The following is a 15,099-nucleotide window of genomic DNA, read 5'->3' on the forward strand; positions in this document are numbered from 1 at the left end:
CATAAAACAAACACATGCACCTTTATAGATTTAAATATATAGATTTTGGACGTAAGCTGCAAAAATAGCATATTAAATACAATATTTTCACATAAATATCCAGCGCATAAAATCAAAAACGTCTTAACTTGTGACAGCAATATATGAAGGATTAAAATACAACATCACTATCAATAAAATTTTCAAACACATACATGGGACAGACATGGAGTAAAGGAGAAGTCTACATTTGATTTTCACATATCCATTTATGAATTCTAAACAATTTCTCCCTCCAAGTGTTTCCACCGAAAAAGAGCAAGCTAATAAGCTCCCCACAACTGTGAAGGAAATTGTTGAACTAAACAAGAGAATATAGCCTATAATAAATTGAAAGGAAAAGTAACCGAATGATCAAAATGAAACAATAAGCTTCCTCAGCAGAAAATCAGTATAATCTGCTCCCGTGATAGAAAGTAATTGCTCTTAAGCTAATGACCACTAGTACCAAACGGATGAAATTTAATGACTTAATGTGAATATATGCAGCATCGTGTTTTTCACTTCAATGGACAGGGTATGTACCTAAATTTCAAAACATGTACCTAAATTTCAAAACCCAATTTTTGAAATGACCAATATAGTGGATGAAAAATAGAAAACATAAAACAGGAAATATTGAATATTTGAATTCCATTCATACAAGTTACGTAAGTTCTTTCCTTCAATTTCCATGATCTTGATAAATGTTGCATGCACATATGCCTAATATAAAGGGATAATCTTGTATCCAAAAGCATCAACCATACACTAGAGCAATGTACAAACTACGATAAACCATATTAAGAGATTTAAAAATTAAAACCATGCTGCTAAAGCAGGAGGGCCGGGGGATTAGAAAAGAAAAATACAGCAATGTCTCACTAAGTGAAAAGAAGATGTTAGGCAATTGACCCAAAACATAGGACTGGCAGGAGGAGGGGAAAATAATTTGTGACCATAAATGATAGTAGTTTCGTCAGAAGATATAATAGAGTGACCAATGGAAGCTCTCGGTCAAATGGTCTTCTACTTGACAATAACATAATAACAGACTACTTCCAAGTTCAAGGTCAAGGATAATGAAATCATTGAACTTTTTTTTGTGAAACTGAATTTGACAACAAAGTGTTGTCATTTGATCTTTGTAGTACGTCGCAGGGCATAACATCTATATCACAACTCATGGCGAAGAGAGCATTAGCTATGTTGGCAATGTCTTTTAGTCACAACGAACTACTCATTTTGTGAAAAAATGATTTTTTTGACCATATTTTCAAATATTTTCAAATCTCATTGGTATCTCAAACTTCCATAAATTTTATAACTCTAATATAAATTTGTTTTTACTTAGATCTATATTTTTTTTTAAAATCAGCAAACTTGGGATGCCATCTTTGTTATTGATTTGTATTAAATTAGGTTTTGATGTTTTGGGTTTTCAAGAAGTTTAAATTACTTAGTTTTGAACTATTCTATTATGGAAGAATTTATCCTACCATATTAGTATGCATTAAAGACTATAAGGATTGGTTTCAAATAACGTAATCATAGTAGACCTTTGTAATAAGTCTTTTCCTTCTACTATGGTCAATTTTTTTTTATAACTGCAGTTAAACGTTTTTTTATTATAGTATGGTAATTAATGTGGGTTAGTCTTCCATGTTGCCATAGAGGTTTTGGTTACGTGTTAGGATAATAAAGACGGCATTACAATTGCAATGAGTGAGATTAGTTTGAGTTGTGCCCAACATGGCTCCGTTTGGTAGGAGGAAATGAAAATAATAGAGCAAGCATCAAGCTTAGCATGTTTAGAGCATGAAAGAGTGATTAGTAGAGAACAGAGCGCTCCCTCATATAAGAAAAATCAGCAAGCCCATGATGACATTAGGGAATGGATGTCTATTCATGAACATGAAATTTTCTCGACCTAAATTGTTCTTGACTAAAATTTGCATTGACAAGGAGACCCTTCTTCCTTCTCTTCATCACAATGCAAATACTCCCTCTATTTAATAATATAAAGTATTTTTAATTGAATTTCATTTCTAATAAAGTAGTTGTTTACTTTTAAACTAATTTCATCTTTATATATTTATCCCTATTAAACACTCTACAATAAACATAAAATCATTATCAATTGGAACACTTTTGAAAAAAAAAGATAATGATTACATCTAAAAACACTAAAAATGTTTTATATTTTTAACATTCAACTCCTTAAAAAATATCTTATATTTTTAAAACGAAAAGAGTATCCTTTATCTTTTTGATTGCCCTTTTTTTACCTCATTGTTTGACCGTGTTTGCATCCTCGTAAGAGTGACCGTGTTGGTCCTTCCCCATCCTATTCAATAACCATGATCGACACACACAAAAAAAACCATTATTTGAGACCATAACGGTGTTAGTCTCAAAGAAATGAAAATGTAGTTTATAAAATTAATAGATGAAATTAAATTCTTATACAAAGTTAACTGATCAAACGTAAGCTTTTATTATTTTATTATTTACAATTTATTTCAAATTTTTATTATTTACAACGATGGCTCTTAATTATATATGGACTCTTTATTTTTAAAATTTTAAATTAAAATTTAATATTTTTCTTAAAAAGAAGATCAAATTTCACACACAAATATAAATATCATAAATTGCATATCCTTTTTCACAAGATCGTTATGTGAGAAAGGATTTGGCGTTTCTTTCCACTTAAGTTGTATGAGGGGACTTGAAACTTAAGAATTCACTGGGGAAGATTGATCAAACTATGCTTGCTTGGTAAAACACACGCCTGATCATAATTGGTTTGACCTTGATATTGACTCCGTAAATGGCACTTGTCATGCTTCCTATGGAGGCTTATGAGAGATAATGAAAGAAGATGGAAAAGTGGTTTTGTGGGGACAAAAAATAAATTCGAAGGGATAATTCATATTAAAAATAATAAACTCAAAAAATTAATTTAAGAGTTTGACAGCAATAATTCCTATTTGTTAAAAGATCCAATGGTACTAAAATAGAATTGCTGAATGCAAATTTTTTTAATTGTACTATAGCTGGCTTTTATATAGAATTCAAAAGTTTACGATGATCAAAGAATAATATATATATATATATATATATTAACAAATTATAAAAAACAACAAATAGGTACATACATAATTAAAAGCCGCACATTTTAAAAAAAGTTTACTTATGAGAACATTTAAAAAAAAGGGCTAATTCATATTCTGATTACATTGCAAATTTTGCCCATAATATCAACTCGAAGATTATGATTTTTAGAGATCCTCCCAAAGGTTATAGTAACTTATTTTGCTTGGTCTTGTCGATCCTCCTGAACATTTTTTCCCCTTTACTTGCAAACCCCAAAAAAAAAAAAAAGAAATCATAGCCTTTTCAATCATTATTGATTATGGGGGAAATCACAATTAAAGACAATAGAAAACAATTAATTGCGCTGTGGGATTAAATGATTCTGATATTACTTTTTAGAATCAAAAAACCTAAATGTAATTAATTTTTTTGTGAAAAAACAAAACTACCCCTAATGTATATTTGTTGTGATGGGAGAATTAATTATTGTTAAAATAAAAATAAAATTTATTTATTTTTAAATGGAGACTTGTTCATTATCTCTACTAAGTTAATTTATTGTAGGCGTTAATAAAGAAATTGATTGTTGTTAGAATGGAAATGAATTTTTCTTTTTTTAAAAAATCACAATGCTTGTTCCTTTTTACTACCAATTTAATTTATGAGAGTTGCTAATAAGGGAATTTATTATTGTTAAAATAAAAATAAAACTTATTTTTTTAAATAAAGATTTGTTCACTAAATCACAATACTTGTTTCTCTCTATTACCAAGTTAATTTTTTAGAGTTATTAATAAAAAATTAATTATTATTAAAATAAAGATGAAACTTATTTTTTTCTGAATGAAAAGTTATTGTTATAATAGTATATGCATATATATGAGGAGTAGTTTGTCTTTTCACAACACATTTTAATCCAATTTAAGTATTTTAATTTTGCAAGTAATATCAAAATCATTTAATTCTATAATATAATTAATTATCTCTAGTCATCCTTAATTGTAATTTTTTCTTGCTTATATATCTAAACTCACTTTTGAAATATATTATTTAAATTTTTTTAAATAAATCAAATACAAATATCCCACAGACGCATTTTAATTATCCCTTTTCCCATTGGGAAGGGTAACCCTCTTCCCATAGAAAAGATCGACGCATATGCTCACTCCCCACCGGTCACCACACTCACACTCACACATCAACCCATTGATTACACGTGTATAAAACCCCCGACCACCCTACTTCAAATGGGGTGGATTTCTCCCCTTTATCATTTTATTTTTTTATTATTTTTTATTATAAATTTAAACCGTTTAAATTAAATTTATATTTTTAAAAATTATTAAATTTTAAGTTTTAAATTTAATTTAGTGGTTCAGATTTGTTTTGATTTCTCCACTTCTTCCTTTTACGATGGAAAAAATCCAACACCTTTTTTGAAGAATGTCGGGTGTTATATATTGAGTCAAGAGGCTTATTGGCAAGTTTTAGTTTGGTAAAGTGATTTAAAAGAAAAAAGTTTACAAACATCAAATATACTTCTTTTGTTAAAAAATATAAAATATTTTTAATTTAATTTCATCTCAATAAAGTAGCTACCTATTTTTAAACTAATCATATTTTTTTATATTTATCCCTATTAAACACCTTATAATAAATATAAAGTCATTATCAATAGGGGCATTTTTTGAAAAAAAATAATAATTATACTTTAAAAAACTAAAAATGCTTTATATTTTTTAATATCCAACTCTTTAAAAAAATTTTATATTTTTAAATGGAAGAAGTAAAGTTTAAGTACAAATATGCCCTGGACATTTTTCAGGTGGAATTTGTATCTTAAAGTTTTTAAAGATGCATTGTTGTCCAAATATTTTTTAAAATTGAACAATTTTAGTCTATTCTAAGAGACTTTTTGACCATTGCCATTCATCTTCTTCTTCCCCAATCTCTCCCAAGTCCCTCCTCAATTCTCACACGGCACGCTTCTTCTGGATCCCCGAATTGAATACTCATTATAAGACAGTGCACTTCACAATCACCGGTCCTACCATTAATTGTCCATCCCTCCCTCAAACTCAATCTCGACTTGGCAAATGTAATCTAGAAATTGTATGAGGTGAAAATTACTTCACAGTGTTGACCTGGCAAAAAAAATATTACAGTCCAAATGAAGGGCGCATTATATATTTTTAGGGTCGGAAATAAAGACTGAGCTTGAAGAGTATCTTTTAAGCTCATTTTTATAAGGATTTAAGCTTAAAAAAATAATAATTTTTAAGAAGATCGAGCTTTCAAACCCAACCTAGATAGGCTCTGAAAAAATGGGCTCGGGCGGTCCTTTTAGGCTTGTTTTTATTTTTTCCTTAAGAAATAAAATATTTTAAATTTTTAAATTAAATTTAAATTTTAGAATATATGTTTATACTTTAAAATTAAAATTTCTATTATTTATTTTTAATTTTTAAATATTATAATTTGTATTTTTAAAAAATATGTAAAATATTATAATTAAAAATTTTAATTTTTAAAATTTTTAAAAAATAAAAATAATAATAAAAGCTTATGGGCCTGACCCTGATCTCTTTATATAAGGGCTGAGCTTAAGGACCGGCCCGCCCATTTTCTAACTCTGTGTATTTCCACGATGAAACTGTATTTTCAAAATTTTATCCCTGATAGTTTTTTTTACAAGAAATACAAGAACCATAATTCCAAAATGTTCATAGTGTCGAAAACTATTAAGAATTGACAGGAACTAGGAATTGGGAAACTACGAACCATTGCTGGGCAGTCTGGAGAATCATCGACTATAAAAGCCCAATACACGTATACTAAACTGGAAAAACATCTATACTTCCAGATTAACCAAGCTCCTCTGTTCTGATTGCTAAGTGTGATGGTCAGTTTAGGTTGAAGAGTGGGGAGAGAGATGAAATATACCTAAATCCGTACATGGTCTGAATTGGAATCACTCCCCAGTTCGCCTTTCCCTCGTCGGCACCACCTGCAAGTTGAGCTTCTCCTCCTGCGCGCAGGTCCTTGACACAGCTCAGCATCATCAATGACACGACGATGACCAGTATGAGTGCCTGAAGAACGAAGGTCGTCATCATCATCAATGGAGGATCCATCGGTTGGTGCTTTTGATTGCATAACGAAGAACGCAAAATGACGATGAAGACGACGACGAAGTGTGCGATGTGAAGACTGGGGTGAGAGAGATCGGGGAAGAAGATGAATGGCAATGGTCAAAAAGTCTCTGGCACGCACGTGGCAACAATATCCAATCTAACAAGATTAATACCGTTAGATTATTACCATCGAATACTTAGATTAACTGATACAGGATCATCCTAATTTAACCAAAATATTAAGTTTGAGTTTTGAAAAGGGAAAATGATAATTAAGTTCCAAAAGACTAATTTTATACCAGTTAAGTCCTAACAAATTCTAAAAGGTCAATTAAGTCCTATGTTGTTTTTCCCCAATCAGAATTACGAAAGAAATGATGTAAATGCCCCTATGAGTAAATATAACATGTACACTCATCATCTCCAACATTTTCCTCTCGATTTGTCTCTTTCCTGCCGTTAATGAGAGGTGCATGTAAGAGGTGGAGCTGTACATTGAAGAGTACTCATTCCTGAAACAGAGTTATGCTTGGAAGAGGTGGAGTTGCCTTAATTATTGACTCAAGGAAGCTTAAGGTTTTGTGCTGGTGCGTGTAGACAGATATTTTTTTTTGTAAATCCTTTCATCGGAACAAAAAGGTTTACTTCATGAAGGTCTGATTTCTTGCAAAATGGCTTTCAAGGAAAAAGATGGAACGGTTTTCTGCAACTGAACATAAAAGAATTTTTTTTATTTGACATTATAAAATATTTGGCATGAAGATTCGACATTTTGTAACTGAAAGTGTAAGAAATTATCATCAAGTGTCCATATTTTAAGATGGAACGCTGTCACTGTTTGACTGATGTGAAAATCACTTATGTCAAAAGCAACTTGTTTCTAAGTGATATATTATTACATTTTATTTTGTTTCGTGTAGGTTGATATTATTGGGTACGATGGAAAGTAGTTGTGTAAAGAAATTTTTTATTATTTTCATTTTGGTGGAGATATTGTAAAAGATATGCATGGGACAATGCATTATGATGGGGGGAGTTGTAATGGAAGAATGATTAGAGAAGGAATGTCTCTTGAAGGACTTGTTAGATTGATTTCATCATGCTTGAATTGTGATTTAAATGGAATAGAGTTGAAGTGCAAAGTAAAATTTGATTGCAATGCTCTTTTAGACCTTAAAGATGATGAAGGGATAAATCAATTAATGAAATTGAATGATAATTTTGCTCATGTGTACATAATTGGGAAAATACAGCAAAGTATAGAGGCAACAAGAGATTCAAGTGATGGGTAAGTTTTTTTAATAGTTGCATAATTAATATTATGCTAATATAAATATGAATGGTAGTAATAAACATGATTTGAATGAAAATGTAGAGTAGGATGTTCAGTTGAGAATTCACATGCTACACAAGATCTTGAAGTTCTACCATGTGCAATACAAAGTATCCCAACACCAATGCCTGAGCTAAATGCAATAAAGTGGAAAGATTTGCTAGTAGGACCTGGCAGATTTTTGCGAGTGCTGATGATTGTAGACAAGCAATCTACAAGTATAGTATTGCACACAGGTTTGAATATAAATTTGTGAAGAACAACACAAATAAAATAATTTCAGTTTGCAAGGCAAAAGGATGTCAATGGAAGATAACAGCATATTCATTAAGGAAGTCTATGCCTTTACTTCGTGTAACAACTTTCAAGAATGAGCACTTACATTCTACCCAAGAAGACCTTGAAGTTTCTTATAGTACAAGGTGCACACTGACTTCGTCTATAATTGATGACGTAGTAAGGTCTAATGTGGAAAAAAGACCCAATGAAATCAAAGCTGACATATATAGAGACTATGGCATAAGTCTAACTTATCGTCAAGTTTTAAGAGCAAAAGAGAGGGCATTGGTGGAAATAAACGGGCTTCCTGACCAATCATATATGCTTGTTCCTTGGTTGTGTAATAGACTAATGGAGACTGATGCTGACACTGTAGCAAAATGGGTGGCTTCTGAGAACAATAGATTTGAACGTTTATTTATTGCATATGGTTGTTCCATTAAAGGATTCTTGCTTGGGGCTAGGCCTATTTATATGTGGATGGATGTTTCCTCAGTGGTCCTTATCAAGGCACCTTACTGGTAGCTTCAACATACGATGCCGATAATGAGTTGTTTCTATTAGCTTTTGCAATAGTTAGGAGTGAAACTCATGATGATTGGACTTGGTTTCTTCAAAATATTAAAGATATCCTTGGTTCGCTCCAAGTAACTATTGTTTCTAATAGAAATAATGCTATTATTGGTGCTGTTAGAGCCATATTTGGTGGTGATAGACATGCATTTTGCTATCGACATGTTAAGGAGAATTTTAGCTCTGAGTTTAACAAGTTTGTAGGGGAATGGGAAGGAACAGCAAAGAAGAGGCACTAAAGTTGCTTGATTACATTGCCTATGCAAGGCATGAGCACGAATTTCATATAGCCATGGGAAATTTGAGGATGTTCTCTCCACAGTTAGCAAGATGGGTTGAAAATTAAGGCAATGTTGATCGGTGGGCACTATCGTTGTTCCCATTTCGAAGATGGGATAAGATAACAACCAACTTAGCTGAATCATTCAATACATGGATTCTTGAGGAGAGGAGGCATAATATATGTGTTCTTATAAATGAGCATAGGGACAAGTTGAGCAAGAAATTTTTGTAAGTAAGGCAGCCATGAGTAAGTGGAAAAGCATAGTTGGTCCAATATTGAAGCAAAGTTGAAGGAAAATATTTTTAGGGTAGAAGTTATGATAGTTCAGCTGCATGGCTCACATATTGCATTGGTTCGGACACCCGTGTGGAGATGTATGTGTGAATCTGATACTAAGAGAATGCACATGTAAAGTATGGTAAATGTCTGGCATTCCTTGCCCACATGCTTGTGCAGCCATTAAAGAAGTGCATGGTAATATGTATAACTATGTCGAGGAATGTTATCTTCGTAGCTCACAAGAGAAAATATACAATGGCATTATGCATCCTGTTGAGACCCATGACATGCCAAAGCCAAATGCGTTGACAGTGTCTCAGCTCATGAATCAAACCTTTTTACTGCCTCTTAGAACATCTCGACTAGCTAACAGACCTCGTCATGTGAGGATCGAGTCTCAACATCAATAAAAGAAGGTTTATCATTGTTCTCGCTGCCATGAAGCAGGTCATACGAGGAAGAGGTGTAGAAATCCAAATCCAAGTTGATGTTATTGTAAATGGGTTACCACATGAACTTGAATTTGGGTGACATAAATATAATGGTTGTTTTAGGGGTTTCTTTTGGCATATAGTAGCCCCTGTTTTGTAAATCCAAGTTGATGTTTCTATAACATGAGACTAGATCAACTTGGATTTGGTTGACATGTATAGGTTTATGTAGATATATATTGGTAGTATTAGGGGTTTTTTTGGTACATAGCAACCCTTCGTTTGTAAATCCAAGTTCATGCCTTTATGTATGTGGATAGCTGATATGTACAAATGCATTAGATGAATTAATACATGTTTCTTACATGAACAGTTTATATCTTCTAGTTTGATTATCCAAAATTTTATGTACGAGTTGCCAATTTTTCGTAAGGAATTTGCAAAATTTGGTGTCTAAATTGCAAAATACTTACACGAATTAAATAGTTCTTCAATCTAAAATTTGAATAGTAGTTGCAAATTGTTTCTAAGAACATTGCAAAATTTGGTTTCTCACTTGTAAATTACTGGAGTTTTTGTCCTAAAGGATTTAACTCTTTAACGAATTTAATAGTTCTTCGATTTAAATTTGGAGTACTAGTTGCAAATTGTTTCTAAGGGCATTGCAAAATTTGGTTTCTTACTTGCAAATTACTAGAGTTTTTGTCCTAAAGGAGTTAACTCTTCAACGAATTTAATAGTTCTTCGATTCAAAATTTAGAGTACCAGTTGCAAATTGTTTCTAAAGGCATTGCAAAATTTGGTTTCTCACTTGCAAATTACTGGAGCTTTGTCCTAAAAGATTTAACTCTTCAACGAATTTAATAGTTCTTCGATCCAAAATTTGGAGTACCAGTTGCAAATTGTTTCTAAGGGAATTGCAAAATTTGATTTCTCACTTGCAAATTATTGGAGCTTTGTCCTTTAGGATTTAACTCTTCAACGAATTTAATAGTTTTTCGATCCAAAATTTGGAGAACCAGTTGCAACTTGTTTCTAAGGGCATTGCAAAATTTGGTTTCTCACTTGCAAATTACTAGAGCTTTTTCCTAAAGGATTTAACTCTTCAACGAATTAATAGTTCTTCGATCCAAAATTTGGAGTACCAGTTGCAAATTGTTTCTAAGGGCATTGCAAAATTTGGTTTCTCACTTGCAAATTACTGGAGCTTGTCCTAAAGGAGTTAACTCTTCAACGAATTTAATAGTTCTTCGATCCAAAATTTGGAGAACCAGTTGCAACTTGTTTCTAAGGGTATTGTAAAATTTGGTTTCTCACTTGCAAATTACTGGAGCTTTGTCCTAAAGGAGTTAACTCTTCAATGAATTTAATAGTTCTTCGATCCAACATTTGGAGAACCAGTTGCAACTTGTTTCTAAGGGCGTTGTAAAATTTGGTTTCTCACTTGCAAATTACTGGAGCTTTGTCCTAAAGGATTTAACTGTTCAACGAATTTAATAGTTCTTCGATCCAAAATTTGGAGTATCAGTTGCAAATTGTTTCTAGGGAGGGCGTTGCAAAATTTGGTTTCTCACTTGCAAATTACTGAAGCTTTGTCCTAAAAGAGTTAACTCTTCAACGAATTTAATAGTTCTTCGATCCACAATTTGGAGTACCAGTTGCAAATTGTTTCTAAGGGTATTGTAAAATTTAGTTTCTCACTTGCAAATTACTGGAGCTTTGTCCTAAAATAATAACTTTGTTGAGAATTCATTACTTACCCCATCCAAAATTTTGACACACAGTTGCAACATTGGCTATATATAATTGATTTGGTTGCTTGTTCAGCTTGCTTGATAGTCACAACGAGTGTTTTTTTTAGAAAATTGCATGATTCATTTGTTACATTGAATTGGATCACCATATGATTAAAGTAATATAAATAGCAGCTCGGCTGTATCAATTGGCAGGAAATACATGTTATTTTAATTTTTGAACATAATAAGTATTAATTAGTACCTGTGATATAAAATCCAAATGGAGGTGTTGGCAATCTTGTTTACACAAAATCATAATTTAGTTAGGAAAATGCATGCATGTGACCAAATTTTGATCAAATAACATGTTTTGGATGCAAAATTAATCAAGCATGTCCCATAAAGGCCAGCCTAATTTTGCAGCCAAAAATTCTATTCTTATATGCCCTGTAATGTATTGGTAAAAATATTCTTATAAGCCCTAAAATTTGGATACAGCTTCAAATTCAATTGAGCATGTCCTCACTTGTACAAATTACATAGTTCACCTTCAGCTAAAACACATGAGAGAAAAATTGAAGAAGAGGCAATTTCTACAAAATCAGAATGGTGAACGTTGATGAGGAGCAGGACCTTCAGCGAGGCAAATGCAACACACCCATTAAAGATTAATGATGAAAACATGTCACAGATTAAAAATTCATCTACACTTCTTTCCTACCCTCTTTGGTCGATTAGCTGCTGAGACAGAGGCAAATACTTCATTTCTTACTTCATTTCTCGTGTGATTTACTAGCCACCACACCACATCCACCCTAAACTGTCTCAGTTGTTCCTAAAAAAACATAAAGAAAGTTTAAGTTTCACATTGATAATTGGAAGAAAAAAATTAGAAAGATTATGGATCACATATACATACGTTTGAAAAGTCTTCCATGGTCAGTCCTCCTTTTCTTCGTCTACCATCCCATTCTATACAGTACTTTATCACATATACCCCACAATCATCTCTACAAATATGAGCAATTAAAGTAAGGCAAATTGTCAACTAGAAATGACTACATTAAAAGGTAGTTGTTTTCATAGATAGTTACTTACACATTACTCTGTTTGGGAAGTTCAAATATCATCTCCATCTGAAAATCCTCTCCATATTTCTCCGGGTCACATGCTTGTAACAACTCAATTATGCTAGTTCTCTACAAATAGTTCCAGAATTAGATAACCATTCCCATCTAAAAATTTAAGTAACCTAAAGTAGTTATGTAAAAGCACTAATAAAGCATACCATAAATTCGGCCATCATCTTCTTCTCTTTAAATAACTTCCCAGCTAATGAATCAAGGATGAAAAATTTATCATTTTTTAAATCAGCACAATAACAAAACCAGTGATTGAACACAAGCATAGGCAAGAAGATGTAATCATAATTTCTAAGGTTATATCCAAGTTGATCGGGCATGGGCATCTTTACATCCTCAAAGACAGACCATCTTAACTTTTTATCCCTTAGGGTGGCCATATATTCTAAATCAAATATGTACCTCCGCACCTTCCCTTCACGAAGTTGCTCACCAACCATCACTTTTGCGACCATGCTCATGACCTACAAGGACCACATCCAATACTCAATGGGCTATCCAATTAAGCAACTAATTAATTAAAACTATTAGACATACCGCTGTACTTATCCATTTTTTAGGACCAAGACTTTGGCATTCGGCCCTAGTTAAGTAGTAATTGTACATCTCAACGACACACCTATCAAAAAAAGTGTTATTATATCAATCATAATGCACCATGATTATTGAAAAGTAATATCACATTACTTACTCTTCACCCTCTACTTGATTGGTCCGCCTAGTGCAATATTCATATATTTGTTGTTCTTTTGTAATTCTCCCTTGTATTAATTCTTTCAAAAAAGGTGACCAATTTACCTCAACCCTTTTCCTCTCAGACCTTCGAACCATTGGGCTTTCATCTGTTCTCCTCCTCTTCTTACCATCTTGTCTTTCATCACTTTCTTCCTTACTATCGGAGCCTTCATCTTCATCTTCTTTAGATCCAGCTCCAGCTGCAGTTTCATGTCCATCGTCATCCTCATCTTCTTCCCCAGCTTCACGTGCATCTTCAGATTCATCTTCGCCCTTGTCTCCATCTTCATCATCTTCTTCGGCTTCATTTTTATCTCCATATTCCTCTTCTTCCACTTCTTCTTCACTTGGTTCGCCAACCCGCATGATAGCATTACTATCAGATATTTGAAGCTGGTTAAGACTTTGTTGCAACTTCAGCACTTTACTTGCAAATGTATTAACATATTGCAAAAAGTCTTCGTATATCTCCCTCACACCCTAACCAAGTTTCAACACCAAGCTTATTAAGTAAGTGAAAACCAAAACATAGACAATAAATTATAAACATTTATATACCGGGTGAGTTATCGTTGCAAGTGGAGGTAAAACTTCAGACATTTTATTAGCCTGACTACCATAAAGAATGCCGTGGATGCTTTCTTTTTCTAGCTTAACCCGTTTTTGCACCATGTGTTGGTTCTACAAATGCGTCACAGGCATTCCACCATCTATTGACGGTGTTGGGCCTAATGGAAAGTGGTGCATGTAAAATATCTACACCAGAAGGATAATTATAATCTAATCAATAACAAATAAATTGGAACAAAATATAGAAGGATTTCAAATAGTCTATACCAGTAAGAAAAATAAGCATCCTCCTACATTCTTCTTCCTTTGTCCACTCCTTAATGCTGTCTTATAAGTCGAAATTTCTCTAATAAGCTCCGACAACGTAAAAGATGACCAATCATATTCTTGAACATTTTTCTTCCCACTTAAACTTTTAATACTTCTCATACTAACAGTTGTACTTGTTGTGGGACAAAGAAATGTTCCAAAAGTGAATAACAAAAACACCATTTCAAAATTTTTTTCAGCCTTGCCGGATATTACCATACTCTTCAACTCAGTGAAGGGTTTGCTAAGATAATTCTTCTTTAATGCTTGACATGCTTCACTGTCATCATCTAAAAAAACAGCTTTCCCACCATAAGGCACACCTAAGATAGTATGCACATCCTTCCCATCAACACTTAATTTCTTCCCTCTAATTCCAAGTGTTAAGGTTGGTGTGTCAAAAGCAGCAATTACTTGTTCACATAACTCTCTTGGTAGTTTATTAAATTTAAAATCCAAGAGAGATTGGAACCTCATTTTCTTGACCTTGGTACATAACCTTTTATGTTTGGATATGTATTCCACAACTTCCTTGAACTAGCCAGGAGAGCAACGCATATTAAATAAAACCTACAAACCAAGAAGAATAATATAAACACCATACAATGCATAATAATCATACTAAAAAATCTTATTAATTTAAAATAAATACAAGTGAGTGATACCATTGCCGTGGAACAAGATGCTAATTCCTTGCCTCGTCCATCTAACGAAGCCATGTTTCTATATCTTTCTTGTTCAGCATTTGATAATTTTTGCCAACTTTCTCTCATTGAGTCATTGGCTTCTATTAGACCACTGAATTTTCCTTCATTTTTTTTAAGAAACTCTTTCTTGAAGTTGTCGTATCCAGACTTCTTTTCTATTGTAGCTTTCTTGTTGTCCATAATTTCTTGGTATCTCAGATGCAAATTACTTTTTTCTAGTCTGCAATAAAAGAAAATGAAACAGATTCAGCCAAATGTTACACCCAAAAACACACCACATACATATACACTGACATGGAATAGTGAACATGCAGGGTAGCAACTTTTAATTCAGCCAAATTCCCTCCATTCTGTCTCATTGTCTGGCTTTTACTTTTCATGCTATTTAATTGATTCGGATATCACAAAAACGAGGAACAACTATGAGTGGTCAAAAAAGCATGCAAGCAAAATGAAATACTAGAAATTATA

Source organism: Prosopis cineraria, unplaced genomic scaffold (assembly GCF_029017545.1).
Source record: "Prosopis cineraria cultivar Desert tree isolate PC_DT_omini unplaced genomic scaffold, ASM2901754v1 PC1, whole genome shotgun sequence".
Taxonomy (NCBI): Eukaryota; Viridiplantae; Streptophyta; class Magnoliopsida; order Fabales; family Fabaceae; genus Prosopis; species Prosopis cineraria.